The sequence below is a fragment of the Carcharodon carcharias genome, chromosome 7 (genome assembly GCF_017639515.1).
Source record: "Carcharodon carcharias isolate sCarCar2 chromosome 7, sCarCar2.pri, whole genome shotgun sequence".
In the NCBI taxonomy this organism is placed as follows: domain Eukaryota; kingdom Metazoa; phylum Chordata; class Chondrichthyes; order Lamniformes; family Lamnidae; genus Carcharodon; species Carcharodon carcharias.
The window spans coordinates 38,738,712-38,754,729 of NC_054473.1; the positions used below are offsets into that span (position 1 = coordinate 38,738,712).

At 41.4% G+C, this 16,018-nt stretch overlaps 1 protein-coding gene across 5 annotated transcripts in view; it reads right to left on the reverse strand.

The window, feature by feature from the left end:
• Positions 1 to 16,018, reverse strand: part of LOC121280155 (ERC protein 2) — an 859,042-nt gene that overhangs the window by 214,741 nt on the left and 628,283 nt on the right. The window lies entirely within an intron of this gene.

A 16,018-nucleotide genomic window follows, 5' to 3' on the forward strand; every position in this document is an offset into this window, starting at 1 on the left:
AACACTTCTGGTGCACTCCACCCTCATTTGAAGTGGCTCTTCAATTAAAAATATCAGCCATCCAAAATTTCTTCTTTAAAAATAAAGGTCAGTTTTCACATTTTAATCCATACTGTAACTTTGAAAATAAACAACATTACTCTTCTGGAATTCAGCACTCACGTTTTTGGGTACAATTATCTGAAGAAAACATCTGGACTTGGCTAGTATATTCAATTAACTATGTCTAGCACAGAATCCTGGCTCTGATTCTATGCCTAATCGCAACATTAATCATTTGATTCAACTGCCTCAACTTAATATTGCTCTGTCTCCAAATCCTTTCATTCTTAGTTTACTCAAAAAGAATGAACCAGAATAAACAAGCAACTTGAGAGTAGTGGAATATAAATCCACAAAATAATGTCTGGGGTTACAGAATATGTACTTAGCTTAAGAAGGCTATAAGACAGAAAAGGTATACTCATGCAAAACACAATTCTTGGGGCAGCTGGTAAATGATAGGGAAATAATGGGGAAACCCAATACCACAAAAAAACAGATAAGACGACACACGACCAAAGGGCAAAACTCCAGAAAACTGGGCTGCTGAATACTGATAAAAAGGAGTACAGTGTATTATTTTATCAAACTCTAGCCTAAACAGCTGTCAAAGGAATAGTTCTTAAGCAAATATGGGCAAAAATGGAAGATGGTGTGTAGTGCACCATCAGCTTATAACAAATGTCAGAATTGTCAAGTTAATAGCTGTCAAAAATAATGAAAAAGAAAGGTAGAGAGAACTAATTGGTAAATAGTAAGAAAGTTATTGAAAAACTTTAACAATTGTACAGGTCAAATTTAATGCAATTCAAAAATGCTGCATCACCATCAATGTTATTTTAAAAAAAATTATCATCCATTTTTCTTTTCTCTGAAAACAGTGTCTCCTTATAGTTCCACTAACAACAATTACCCACTGGTACTTCATCTATGTAGCCATTGTTCATGTGTGAGCTTTCACAGCCAGTTTCACAGGATGCTATTCAGCCAGTTGTGGGAGTGGGGAGGGGGGGTTGGCATTATGAATTCTATTCATTTCCAATGTATTCTTAGTGCTCTCCAAACAGCGGTTGCTGATAACATATAACGAGACTCATGGTTGATTTTCCCCTTCCTACCCCAAAAGGCACTGGAGTTAATTGTTGCGTCCCTAATGAAGCCATGACCGAGAGTTGCTAATTTAACACGGACCAAAGATTGATCCTGGGGCCTTTCTGGGTTCTACAGCTCAGCTATTCTCTCTAAAGTTTACTAAGCCACCAGGGTGGCCACCAACAATATTTAGTCTAGAACCAGTAGTTCACGTTTAGTGAAGCTCTTTGCCCTCGAAGAAATCCTGCAGTAAAATTATTTTTAATAGATTTACTGGGGATAAGCAAACAAAATAGGCTAAATATTACACAATGAGACCCAATCTAGTTCACAGAGTGGTCAAGTTATATCCTACATTAAGGCTTTGATGTACTCAAAAGGAACAGCCACATTTAAATACTCAGACTCTGTACCACATTCTTAGGTTTAAGAGTGGGTTGAAAAGAATGACAACTCCTAATAAGAGCAATCTGTGTGTAAGAGAAAAACAATCATGGCACACTACACAGGACACTTGTATGCTGGAAAAAAAATAGTTTTTCGACAACATCACAAACTGGCTTGTGTAAAAAAATGGTATACTGTTTATCAAAATCATATGTAGGACAAGTGAAAGGGAAACAACAGACAATTAATCAGCACAATAGTAACAAAAAAACTGAAGCACAAAATAAATAGCCTGAAGGCATGCATTTCAATCCACTGAATTCCATCAATTGTGATATTTTTCAAGTAATTTGAAATGTTCATTTATTTTACTATATTGGGTCTGTCCACATGTATCAAACAGAACTCTTGCCAAATATTAAAATATAGCAATAATTACCAGGCCTTGCACCAAATTTTTAATAGCATTTTGGAGGTAAATTCTTGGATGCTAACTGATGTTATTGTGGAATCTAGCTCTAAATATGAGCTCACTCAGCTTTCCTTCCAAATAACAGCTTCCCCTTCCAAAAGATCAGACTGAAAATGAGTTAAGCTCCTGTTTGGAATGGAACATCGAAAAACATGGATAGTAATGTGCTGAGTGAGCTGGAAAAAACATAGATGGCACAGGTTACAAAGAACCAGAAGGAACACAGCCGTATGATATCCAGTGACAGCCAGGGTCTGTTGTACACTGTCAACATAGATGCAAAGTAAGGCAAGGTCATCCTTTAACCATTCAGAAATATTTTACATTGAAATTAAACTTCACTAATGCTACCTTACCAGCTGTAATGATTTTGCCAGACTCATGATTTATTTGAAACAAAAACACATATCTTTAGTTGTTACAGGTTAACTATGTTTAGCTCTTACCCCTACTGCACTTATTTACTAATTATTTGGACAGACCCACTAATTACAGGATAATTTCAAGGATTTGTGAACAGGTTTCCACAAAATGACAATCACGGAAACACAGAGAATTGTCAGGCTGGGAAATGATGCAATCAGCATGAAATATAATTTACTGTGCAAATTCCATCATTACAATTGCCATTATAATCAGAACAGAAAATAATCAGGAAACTGGAAATGTGTGAGGTTCAGTTACCTGAAAAAGGACAAGAATACAGAATTGGATTGAACAAGATTAAGATTACCCACAAGTTAAAATGGTCGCAGCTTTCAAGTACTTGCTTTGATTATTATTGTCCATTCCTAAAACAGTGGTTTAACAGTCAACAGTTCTGCTCAACAGCTCAAACTAATTTATTTAGGTGTATGGCCAAGTCACTATTTCAATCATAACTGGAAATGTTTTGCACCCTTTCTTTGCATCGCTGATACCTAACACTTTTTTCAACACTCAGGCACTCAGCCAATTCTTGGAAATATTCTGACAATGCATTAAATTACTCAATACTTGAACTTAATATTGCTTTTGATTAAGCAACCTAGTACGCAAATGATTCTTCTATAATTGTGCAAAATGTCCAGGGTCATACAAACTCTGCATTCTGACCGCTGCCTTTTCTCTACTCCTCACCAATATCCATTGGCTCTCTACTCCCTGACAAGTCAAAAGCCTGCCTACTTTTCCAAATCCTTCTACGGCTTTGTTTGTTTGATTCTAGCCCCTCCTCCAATTCTATGTCTGAGGCCACGCCTACAGTACTCTCAATCTTTCAATATGTGCTTCTCTTTCTTTCAGCCTTACTTATTCAGTGGCAAAGTGCTCAACAGTCTTACTGTCCAAAACACTCCCTAAATCTTGGTCTTTCTAATTCTCTATCTACCTTTAAACATCTCCTAAAAGCACATCTTTTAGTCAACTTTCTAGTTCTTCTACTACTTGGTGATGCTACCAGCTGTCCTCAGAATAAATTTGGACTCAGGCACTCAGACCACATTATAAAGGAGAACGTCTAAACTAATTTGAAGTAGGGTCGTCTGCTCAAATTTAGCAAGTGTGATGGGAAAACTTTCAAGAATTCATAGGATGAACATGTATACGTCATCAAATTACCCATGAGAAACAGAGTAACATACTATAAACTAACAATTTGAAATACTGCACAGGGAGGTGTGTACTCTTCCATTGTAGGATAATCGGTGACAATATCATCAAATTGTTATTCAAAGTTGTGGAGACACTGAGTAACTGCCTACAGTACTGTATTGAAGGATGCCATATTTTTCCATTACTTCAGCACCAAAAAGCTGCAGGACATACCAGAGACACTTGATAGTCAACATCCAAAGTAATGGCGATAAATTAAGTGATACAGCCAGCCAATTGAAGCTTAAAAAAAGAAAAGTTAATTCACCGTATTGGACATTTCACTCATACTTAACATGGTTTTGCAACAATTATTCTGTAAATCATCAACTATCTCATGTTCTGTCCTCTTGTCTTGTGTCCAATTTTCTTCTTTTGTCAGCAGCGCAGCTTCCCCTCAACATTTCATGAATTTTCATTTCACTTTAATTCTTCTCACTGGCATTCAAATTCTTTCACTTCCTATTCATCAAGGTAGTGTGATAGAAACAAAAGGGGAATAGAGAAGGAAACCAGAGCACTGCGAAAGAATACAAATGGGAGCAGGGGTAGAAGAGAACAAGAAAAGTGAAGAGAAAAACCAAGAAAATATAAATGGGGGTAAGGAACATTGACGAAAGCAGCTGATAAAAGAGTGAGAGTTCAGAAGAAAATAACAGGGTCAGCGCAAAATTAAAGGAGTGCCATGAAACCCAAAGAAAGCACGCAGGGAATGATGCAGACCACCAAGTCAGAGCACATCAAACAACATATATGATGATGAAAATAGGGACTTAGTACAATATGAAAATGAATAGCCATTGCTGAAATTCTCAGTATAAGGGCTTTCATACCAAGCACAAGACTCTATTTGTATGTACGAACAAGTAGTAGTCATAAATCTGGCAAATTAATCAGTCAACTTAATAAGAATAGCTCACTTTAAGCATCTGAAGCTCAGATCGATTGAACAAAGCTTCACAGATTAAAAATAAATAAATATGGAATGTTATGCACTGTGGACACATGCCAGCTATGGATCTAGTTTTGAAAACCCAAACAGGGGCAATTTTAACTCTGCTTGCCCAGAGGAAAAAAAGCCAGGTAGGCAGTTAAAATCGACTGACTTAACCACTGATGTCCCTCCTGGATCCTGCACTCTTCCATTCTAACCTGCATTTCTCAGCAGGCAGTAAAGCCAACGGAATCCTTCCCTAAACATGCAAACATCATTGGGCTGCCACTGGAATTTTCTCTCTTGTCAGAGGGGGCAAGCAACCCCAACTTTCCCCTCAGGTGCGTTTTCTTTTTAATGTTCCTTTGAAGGCCAGAGCTGTAGCGCTCTGCCCGGCCACACAAAAGAATAGGCCTTCCCCTTTCTTGCCATGAGACAAACCTGGAAACCCTCCTACGGCTTGCCACATTGCCAATGAGCCTCCTGCCACCCAAACCACTGCTCTCACCTGCCATTTTCCAACTGTTTAGGGCAAGAATCTGATCAGTGGCATGAAACAGTTGCTCTAGAGTTAAAATCACCTGGGCCTTACAAAGCCAACATCGGGCGCATTGGCCACTCGTGCTGTTTCCCAACCTTGCCCCTCCCCCACTGCCACTGCTAATTAAAATTTGCCTTTCAAAAGCATTAGAACTGGTAGACAGGAAAGTAATTTACAAACTGAGAATTTTTAAATCAAAGATTTCTTAAACAATAATTAAAAATGCTTGTTTCTATATTCATTAAAAAGCCTCACAAAATAGTTAAAAGACTTGGAGATTGTAAGAAGTTTTAGTACTCACGCTCTGGCTTTCAGCATTTCAAAATGGATTTGCAGATGTTAGTGGCCATTTCAGAAACAAGATATGGTTAACATACTGATACTAGAATTCCAACATGTTTTTAAGAGGAGTTAGATACAAGAGCCTTACATGACTTGTTGAGGCTGTTATGTTAAAAGAGTGTAGAGATCAGAAAATTAGTACACAATGACATACTTGGGCTCAGCTATATAGGAATGCCAGGTTAAAACTAGTAGCTGAAGTGTGTGAAAAGTTGCTGGCAATACCCAAGTTATAATATGGCCTGCAACCCACTCTTTGTCAAGAGTGGAAAGCTCTGTGCATGAATATTGACACACATGTGGGGAGCTCTGTTTCCCCATGGCTATTATGTTATACTTTGGGAGAAAGAGGTGGGAGCATCTGTTTTCTCATAAACATGAAAAAAGTTTAAAAAGAACACAGGAAATCCAACAGACAATCTGAATGCTTTTGAAATTGGATGGAATGTAATACTGCTCCTAGGCCCAATGGCTTGATATGTTCTTCTGCAGGTGGGCTCACGAAACTTTGTCTCAGTGCGCTACTGCCCTAACTCCCAAGTTGTACTGCCATTTGTGTCAACTTGTCCCTAAAACTGTCTTATATCAATGCTTATATGATTGCAGACTTGGAACAAAAATTCTTACTCCACTACTGGATCTTTTCCAAAACATGAATTCACAATTATCTTTTTATAAATGATCTTTAAATCAGAGAATGGCAGTAATCAATAATACACAATGAAAGAGACAAAATAGAAGAATCTCTGAACAGAAGGAAAAATAAAATTGAAATAAAGGAATTGTGTTGTGGAAATTGTGAATTTCCCAGTAGATTGCCTCTCTTCTCTGGCTATGTGCTATTGTCAAAGAAATACCAGTAATTTAAATCCTGTGTGTAAATTGACATGTTATATTGACAAGAAATATGGAATTCCTCAAATACCATGCTGTGTGTAATTTGCTTTCCAAACTGAATTTGACTCAAGAGATTGTGCTTTGATTACTTCTTGCTGTTCAACATATGATTGGTTTCTCAAAATGCTATAGTATGAAGTTGGTTAATTGCCAACATCCCATCCCATTATTCTCATTCCAAATCTTCATACCAGTTAGTTCTGAGTGTAGTGAGAACCAGAATACCAGTGGTTGTCAGGTATATTTACTTCATCCAATTTGTAACAATTAAATTCTGCAGGGGTGATATAGTCAGAGGGATTGCCGCTTTTGAGGAACTTAGGCTGTTTATCTGATGTGGCAATAGTACCTTCAATTCAGCACGAGGGGCTATTGAATTCAGGTGACATGATCTTTAACTATAAAAATGAAATCAAACCACAGTAAAGCTTTTAAACTCTAACACTGGTTAACTGAAACATAGACTTAAGCATGAATGAAATGCAACATATACTGCATTAAACTACACACTGGATCCGTGGTTATTTTAATTATCTATCTGGGTGAGGGATGTGGACCTTTAATCCAGGTTCCACTGTAATTCATTCCAAATTTTGTCCCGTTTTACACTTTGTGTACTCAGAAATAGTGGTTGTTAAAAGTTCTGTTCAAAGACCTGCACAATAAAAATCTTCACAAACATGAAAACTGAAAACAGTAACACAGCATTTTTACGATTCATGCTTGAAAGCTTTTCACAGTGAAACCATGATAGTGCCACTTCATGCTCATCACTTTTTTGGCTGCTAAACTGGAAGTGACAGCAATAGGAACCCAGTGCTCCCTGGCTGAATTCTGCTAAATATTTGGCACGTTTGCAGAATATTTTATGCTTGGATCAGGATTTCTGTAAACTGCAGATGAAAGGGCCAACTTTTGGATCTTTGTACCAGAGCTTATTAGTCATCTGTCATGCCAGTTAATCAAAACAAAAGCAACAATAAAAAAAGTACTCTGTACAAAAATAATTTAAGACTTCACAAACGTGTTGTTGCCTCCAAGTGAAATTTGACAATGTTTGAATCATACTTAGCTTGCAGATCTTTATAAAATACATATCATAAATTATTTTTTATTAAGAGACTAAAGAAGCTGTGATCTGCCACCTTGCACCTCAATGTTGGGATCATGCATGCACTTACACAGGACAGGTGCAATTTTCTGTCTCCCCTCCCAGAGGAGAGTTCGGGGGCAGTGAAGGGCAGAGGATGTCGTTTGACCCTGTCACCTTCCCCTGGTCAAGGTCTGGGAGGGAATGGTGGCCTTCCTGCTGCAGGACAACTGAGCCCCTTAAGTAACCACTTAAGAGCCTCGTGCTGCTGCGACTGGAATTCTACTAGCAGCTAGTGGGTAACTCACCAGGCGAGACAACTGCATAGGATGTGCCTATGGCCTACTTGGGCGGTTTCTTGTACTCAGTCACTGTGTCCAATTGAGGGACCTGGCATCAGGAAGAGGGGAACGAACCCCCTGCTCTAGCTGTTGACCAGGACCCCCATCCCTCTCCTCACTGGTACCCACATCCTGCCCCATTTACATCTCTGCAGGGTTCCATTGGCGATCCCTGAATGCAGAGTCTCATCCTGGCATTTGGCACCGCTCCTGGTGGCTGTGCCGCTGCTGGAAAGCTGCTGACCTCTGATTGGCCCACAGCTCTTGGGGATTGGAGGTAGGATTTCTATCCCACACCAGGCTTAATTCAATGGAAGATCCAACACTGCCCAGGTAAGTGGCTGCTTCTTACTAAATTGCACTGGGGCTCATGAAAATGTTCCTGGTGAGTTCCCAGCGGGTTTCCAGCCTGTGGGCTAGAACACCACCTCAAACATTAAATTCTGCCTTTTCTACTTTCTTTGATTAGTGTGTTTGCTGCTTACAGCTAGAAATTCTTGGAATGTGTTTTTACAAGTGGCATTTTAATAAATCCAGAAGGTTAAAAAAAATACAAGCTTCACAACAAGGTCATGAGTAGACCAGCTTCATGGAGGGGAAGAGCAGGATGACAACTTTTTCCAAGGTCTCTTACTAATACTACATTGTTTTGGGCTCCTGATTGCTGTGTGGTCAATAGTCAGCTTGACTCACCATTCAACCGAGCAATGTATCCTGCCTCCATCAGAGGCAGAATTCAGAACAAAGTGTATTTATGGGGAATGATCACTACAAAGCCACACCATTTGCTACCATTTTTGACTGTTACTTACAATTAGATCATACAGTATATTTTAATTTGGTGAAAAGGGGAAAGATATTCTTGACATGGCTTGCAAATGATCACAATGTTGAGTTGTGTCATAGTAGTGTCATTGAAAAAGAAAGTTAAAACTTAATGTAAAATCAATAATGCATGATGGTAAGACGTATGGCATGAGTTCCTAAATTACACATCATGACGTGATATCAATTTCATTTAAAGATAAATAAATTCATAAATCTGTCAAAATGACAACAACCTGAAATGTTAACCGTTTCTCTGTGCTGCTAGACCTACCGAGCATTTCCAGCATTTTCTGTTTTATATTCCAGATCTTCAGCGTCCACAGTAATATGCTTTTAAATAAATGTGATAACTGGCTCAGCCCCCAAAAGCAAAAGGGAAAACTACATTTTAGTTTTTATACTTTGTGTAGCAGAGGAAGAAATTATAGTCGTAACAGTGGAAATCTTTTAAATTTTTAATCTCAAAAATCATAAACCTTACAGATAACCTGAAATGAATTAAAAGTGTTTAACTCAGGTCAATTCAATTATAATAGTCTCCGACCAGGAATCACGATTTAGCTTAAATTTGCAGTGCACCAATCGTACTGCTAAGAAAACCATTTATTTAACTTTCATTAATAGCACCTTGAAAAATGTTTTAAAAGTCTCACTTCTTTAAAACCTTTAACTTATTAAACTAAAGGTATCTTTTACACATTGCTGTGTAACAGGAATAACCCCAATCATATGCCTATTCTTCAGATATAGCACAATATTTTCAATGTGTTTCAAAATCCAGTATCACTAAAAATCTGCTTTTTATCTTTGGTTGAAGCTTTTGTTGCATTTTTCCAACAATTGAAAGAGAGAACTGTTCCAGGGGACAAAAGAAACAAACTTCTGACCATTTATACCAGCAAACACAAGCTACATTAACCCACAACCCAATTACCAAATATAAGTGGCACTTTTATTTCACTAATTCAACTTAAAAAATATTGGAGAGTTTCAGGTCGTAGATGAAACATTGCAATCAACACCACCAGAATTTACTGGCTGTAGAGTAAAATTAACACAGATTTTGAAGTCAGTGGTGAAGGAATGGCATCGCCATTCATCATGTTTACAGCTGTCTATATCCTTTTCATAAGCTTTTACCCAGCAGCTTACCATTACTAGAGATTATTTTCAGCACTGAGTCATCTATAGGGCATCTGTTGCATGTATGAGCTGGACAACCTGGGCATGTTTCTTCAGCTTGAAAAATTCTCACTGAGACACAGAGCTAAAATTTGGTTATGGCCCATGTCAGGCGTGGGGAGTCATGGTTTGTGAACTGCAAGTGCCCATTTCCATTCAGTGGGTGGCATTCACACTTGGTGCTGCCTCCTCATTTGCCTGATTGTAACATTGGTCTGGACGTGCCTGTAATATTGGTCTATACTCAATGGCCTAAGCTGGCTCTTGGTTAAGCAAGGCCATGGTTTTAAAATTCTCATTCTTGTTTACAAATTCTTCCATGGTCTGAATTGATCTGAAAGCTCTAAATAGGGGCCTAACAGTGTGCGCTGATGGAAAATGGTGTAACCAGCGTGCTCCTCTTAAAAACAGCATGTTCTTCTTAGAGGGAACCTGCACTGAATCATAGAAAGCTGCTGCTAAGTGCCAGTGCTGCAATGCTAAATATCTGAGTTCAGATATTTCTATCTCTTCATGTATACCCCCCAACCCATACCCATGGCCTCGTTACTTCCATAACATCAATTACAGATAAGGCCACGTCCAATAACTTCCTCATTTCGCTCTCCACCCATGTGCAGCTTCCCCTCCAAACCTTTCTCCCTTTTGTAACCGCCTTCGGAAAAACTATACAAAATTCACCTACAACTGCACTCTCAAAACCCTAACTTCCTAGTCTTTGGCCCTTTTTTCACCTCGACATTTCTGCAGTTACCAGTTTGCTCAACCAAACCCTCACTCCACCTTTCATGCTCTCTTCCATGTTAAAGCCATTACTCTCTCTGACCCTGACCATGTCCCTGGAATGGCCCTCACCTCTGCTCCCTTAAGACAAAGATACACAGACTTGAAAGGATGTGACGGACAGCTACTTTAGCCATTCCCTTCTAGATCTGGCTGGACCACTTAAAGAACTATCAGGTTTTGCTCTTGCCTGTGAAAACTGACGGCTATCCTAAGATCATCCTGGAAGCAAAAGTGACCCCCCTCCCCAGCTTCTTTTCTTTACTGCAACCCACCTTCTTAAACCCCGGTCCTCTGCAGCCTCACCTCCAACTAGTGAGAGGAGCTCAGGGACTTTTTTGACAGGGAGATTGAGATAATCCAATCAACTGCTTCTGCTAGTTCCCTCCATTCCCCTAGCCTCCCTGGCCATCTATAACGCTTCACCCTTGCCTAGCCCTCACATCTTTCTCTAGTTTCTCTCCTAAATCCCCTCATGCCCCCTCTGAACTCACCATGTGCACCTGAGCCCACCTTCTGTTCTCTTAACTGTATTCCCACTAATTTACTAACCACTTGACTTCTCTCTCTCTGGCTCCCATGTTATCTGACATTGTTAATGGTTCTCTATTCTCAGATTCTGAGCCTCCATCCTTCAGATGTGGTGGCAACACCTCTCTCTTCAAAAAAATGACCTGTGACCCCTCTGTCCTTGCAAACCACCATCCCCAAGCTTCCTTTTCTCTCCAAAGTCCTTGAACGTGTTTTCACCTCAAGAATTTGTGCCCATCTTTCCCAGAACTCCACGTTTGAATCTCTCCACTCAGGTTTCTCCCCCTGCCACCGTACCAAAAGGCTCTCATCAAAAGACACAAATGACATCCTCGAGACTGTGACAAAGGCAAATTATCCCTCCTTGTCCTTCTCAATCTGCTTTTTTTTATATTTGTTCATGGGATTGGGCGTCGCTGACAAGACCAGCATTTATTGCTCATCCCTAATTGCCCTTCAAAGGGCATTTTAAGAGCCAACCACATTGCTGTGGTTCTGGAGTCACATGTAGGACAAACCAGGTAAGGACAGCAGATTCCTTCCCTAAAGGGCATTAGTGAACCAGGTGGGTTTTTACAACAATCGGCAACAGTATCATGGTCATAATTTGACTTATAATTCCAGATTTCTATTGAATTCAAATTTCACCATCTGCCATGGTGGGATTTGAACCCTCGTCCCTACAGGATTATCCTGGATCTCTGGATTTCCAGTCCAGTGAGAATACCACTACGCCACCGCCTCCCCAAAGGCTGTTGGCAATTGAAATAATTTATCACACCACCTTGCTCCAACCCCTCTCCACCATTGTCCAGCTGGGTGGGACTGCTACCACCAAGGACCTACCCTTGGTTCCCTCCTATTTTTCATCTACCGGCTGCCCCTCGTGGGATCATCTGAAAACACAATGTCAGTTTCCCTATGTATACCAATATAACCCAGCTTTCCTCCCACCATTTCTCTCGATCCCTCCATTATCTCTAAATTAACAGACTGCTTGTTTGGCATCCAGTTCTGATTAAACAGAAATTTCCTCCATTAAAGACTGAAGCCTTTGTCTTTGCTTCCTACACAGACCTGGTTCTCTGGCCACTGACTCCAGCTTGCTCCCATGCAACTACCTGAGGCTGAACCAGATTGGGTGAAATTTTGATGTCACATTTGATCCTAACATGACATTCTGACCATGTAGCCATGCTGTCATTAAGACTGCCTAATTCCAATACCGTACCCTGCCTTTGTTACTTCTGGACTTGACGATTCTAAAGCGGTCTTGACCAGCCTCCCAGATATATCCTCTGTAAACTTGAGGACATTCAAAATTCTGCTGACCTGTGTCCTTATTTATACCAAATAACATTCACCCATCAATCCTGTGTTCACTGACCTACACTGGGTCTCAGTTAAGCAAGGCCTGAATTTTAAGATTCTCATTTTGATTTTTGAATCCTTCCATGGCCTGTTTCCCGCACTATTTCTGTAACATCTTTTCGTCCTAGAACCCTCCAAGCTATCTGCACCCCTCTAATTCTGTTCTCGAGCATCCCTGAACTTCATCACTCCACCATTGGTGGCTGTGCCTTCAGCTGCCTAGATCCTAAGTTCTGGAATTCCCTCCGTAAATTTCCCCACTTCTCTACCATGCTTTCCTCCTATAAGACGCACCTTAAAACCTACCACGTTGGCTTAGCTTTTGGTTATCTGCCTAATATCTCCTTATGTGGCTTGGTGCCATAATTTGTTTTGTAATGTCTTGGTAAAGCATCTTGAGGCATTTTATCATGTTAAAGACGTTTCATAACTGCAAGTTATTGTTAAAACTGGAACACCAGGGCAGATAGCCTTCCCAAGTTCAGACGTGCGACACTGGGGGCCTTAGTGATGGAAATGGACATGAGGAGAGAGGCCATATTCCCAAGGAGAGCCAGAAGGCCCCCAAGTACCAGCCTCTGGAGGAAATGGGAGCAAGTGGCCAGTAGGTCAATTCCCAGCAGCTGGACCCAAGGAGCTGGCAGCGGTGCCACGTGAAGTCTAATGATCTCATGTGGGTGGTTAAGGTCAGTGAATGCATCTCCACATGACATCTCATTCACACCTCTCACATTGCTCAATGCAACACAGCTCCATATCACTAACCCAGCAGCAGTCCTTAGCGCTCAGGGCCAATGTCTCCTCTATTTCTTTTCCATTTGGCATAGCCTGCTCATTTCAATGCATGGTACTTTTAAATTTTTTTGTGCGGTGTATTAAAGGGGCCAAGTGCTTGATGCCTTCTGGATTGCTACATGGCCATACACATGCATAGCTTACAGACAATATTGCCCAACACTATGCCTAACATCCAGATGCTTCATCTCCATCTCACACACCCTTTAATAATGCCAGGTTCACACCTATCTCTCATTGCCTCCAAGCACTTCCAGCTATTCAGTTATTTCATTCACAGGGGGAGGTGATGGTATAGTAGTATTGTCACTGGAACTAATAATCCAGACACCCAGGGTAATGGTCTGGGAACCCTGGTTTGAAACCCACAGCAAATGGTGGAATTTGAATTCAATAAATATTTGGAATTAAAAATCTAATAATGACCATGAAACTATTGTGAATTGCCGTAAAAACCCAACTGGTTCACTAATGTTCTTTAGAGAAGAGAATCTGCTGTCCTCACCTGGTCTGGCCTACATGTGACTCCAGACCCACAGAAATGTGGTTGACTCTTAACTGCCCTCTGAAAAATGGCCTAGCAAGCCACTCAGTTGTATCAAACCGCTAAAAACAAGTCAATAAGGAACGAAACTGGAAGGATCAACTGGTATTGACCTAGGCATTGGAAAAGACAATGGCAACCTCAGCCCGGTTGACCCTGTAAAGTCCTCCTGACAAACCCTCCTTACAAACATCTGGGAGCTTGTGCAGACTAGTCAAGCAACAGCCTCGCATAGTCATACTCATGGAATCATATCTGACAGACAATGTCCCAGGCACCACCATCAGCATTCCTGCGTATGTCCTGTCCCACTGGCAGGACAGACCCGGCAGAAGAGGCGGAGCACTAGTATAGAGTCAGGAGGGAGTTGCCCTTGGAGTCCTCAGCATCGACTCTGGACCCCATGAAGTCTCATGGCATCAGGTCAAATATGGGCAAGGAAACCACCTACTGATTACTCTACTGTCCCTCAGCTGATGAATCAGTATTCCTCCATGTTGAACACCACTTGGAGGAAGCACTGAGGGTGGCAAGGGTATGGAAAGTGCTCTGGGGGGACTTCAACTTCCATCGCCAAAAGCACCACTACTGACCGAGCCCTAAAGAACATAGCTGCTAGACTGGGTCTGCGATAGGTGGTTAGGGAGCCAACAAGAGGGAAAAACATCCTAGACCTCATTCTCACCAACCTGCCTGTTGCAGATGCATCTGTCCATGGCAGTATCGGTAGGAGTGACCACTGCACAGTCCCTGTGGAGACAAAGTCCCGTCTTCACATGAGGATTCCCCAATCATGTTCTGTGGCACTACCCTCGTGCTAAATGGGATAGATTTCACACAGGTCTTGCAGCTCAACACTGGGCATCCATGAGGTGCTGAGGGCCATCAGCAGCAGCAGAATTGCACTCAACCACAACCTGTAACCTCATGCCTTGGCATATCCCCCACTCTACCATTACCACCAAGCCAGGGGAGCAATACTGATTCAATGATGTGCAGGAGTGTATGCCAGGAGCAACACCAGGCATACCTAAAAATGAGGTGCCAACCTGGTGAAGCTACAACACAGGACTACATGCGTGCTAAACAGCATAAGTAGCAAGTGATAGACAGATCTAAGCAATCCCACAACCAGCGGATCAGATCTAAGCTCTGCAGTTCTGCCACATCACAGGTGTGAATGGTGGCAGACAATTAAACAACTCACTGGAGGAGAAGGCTCCATAAATATCCCCACCCTCAATAACGGGGGAGCCCACACCAGCTGAAGGTAAGGCTGAAGCATTTGCTACAATCTTCAGCCAGAAGTGCCGAGTGGATGATCCATCTTGGCCTCCTCCAGAGGTCCCCAGCATCACTCATGCCAGTCTTCAGCCAATTCGATTCACTCCATTGATATCAAGAAACTGCTGAAGGCACTGGATACTGCAAAGACTATAGGCTCTGACAATATTCCTGCAATAGCACTGAAGGCTTGTGCTCCAGAATTTGCCGTGCCTTTAGCCAAGCTGTTCCAGTACAGCTACAACACTGGCATCTACCAGGCTATGTGGAAAATTGCCCAGGTATGTCCTGTACATATAAAGCAGGACAAATCCAACCTAGCTAATTATTGCTCCATCAGTCTACTCTCCATCATCAGTAAAGTGATCGCAGGGATCATCAACAGGGCTATCAAGCGGCACTTGCTTAGCAACAATTTACTCACTGACGCGCAGTTTGGGTTCCACCAGCATCATTCAGCTCCTGACCTCATTACAGCCTTGGTTCATACAGGGGCAAAAGAGCTAAACTCCCGATGTGAGGTGCACTTGAGGCAGCATTTGACTGAGTGTGGCATCAGGCAGTCCTAGCAAAACTGGAGTCAATGGGAAGCATGGGGGAAACTTTCTGTTGGTTGGAGTCACACCTGGAACAAAGGAAGATGGTTGTGGTTTTTGGAGGAACTTCTCAGTTCGAGGACATCACTGCAGGAGTTCCTCAGGGCAGTGTCCTGGGGCCAACTTATCTTCAGCTGCTTCATCAATGACCTTCCTTCCGTCATAAAGTCAGAAGTGGGGATGTTCGCTGATGATTGCATGATGTTCAGCATCATTCATGACTCCTCAGATATTGAAGCAGTCCATGTCCAAATGCAGCAAGACCTGGACAATATCCAGGCTTGGGCTGATAAGTGGCAAGTAACATTCACACCACACATGTGCCAGGCAATGA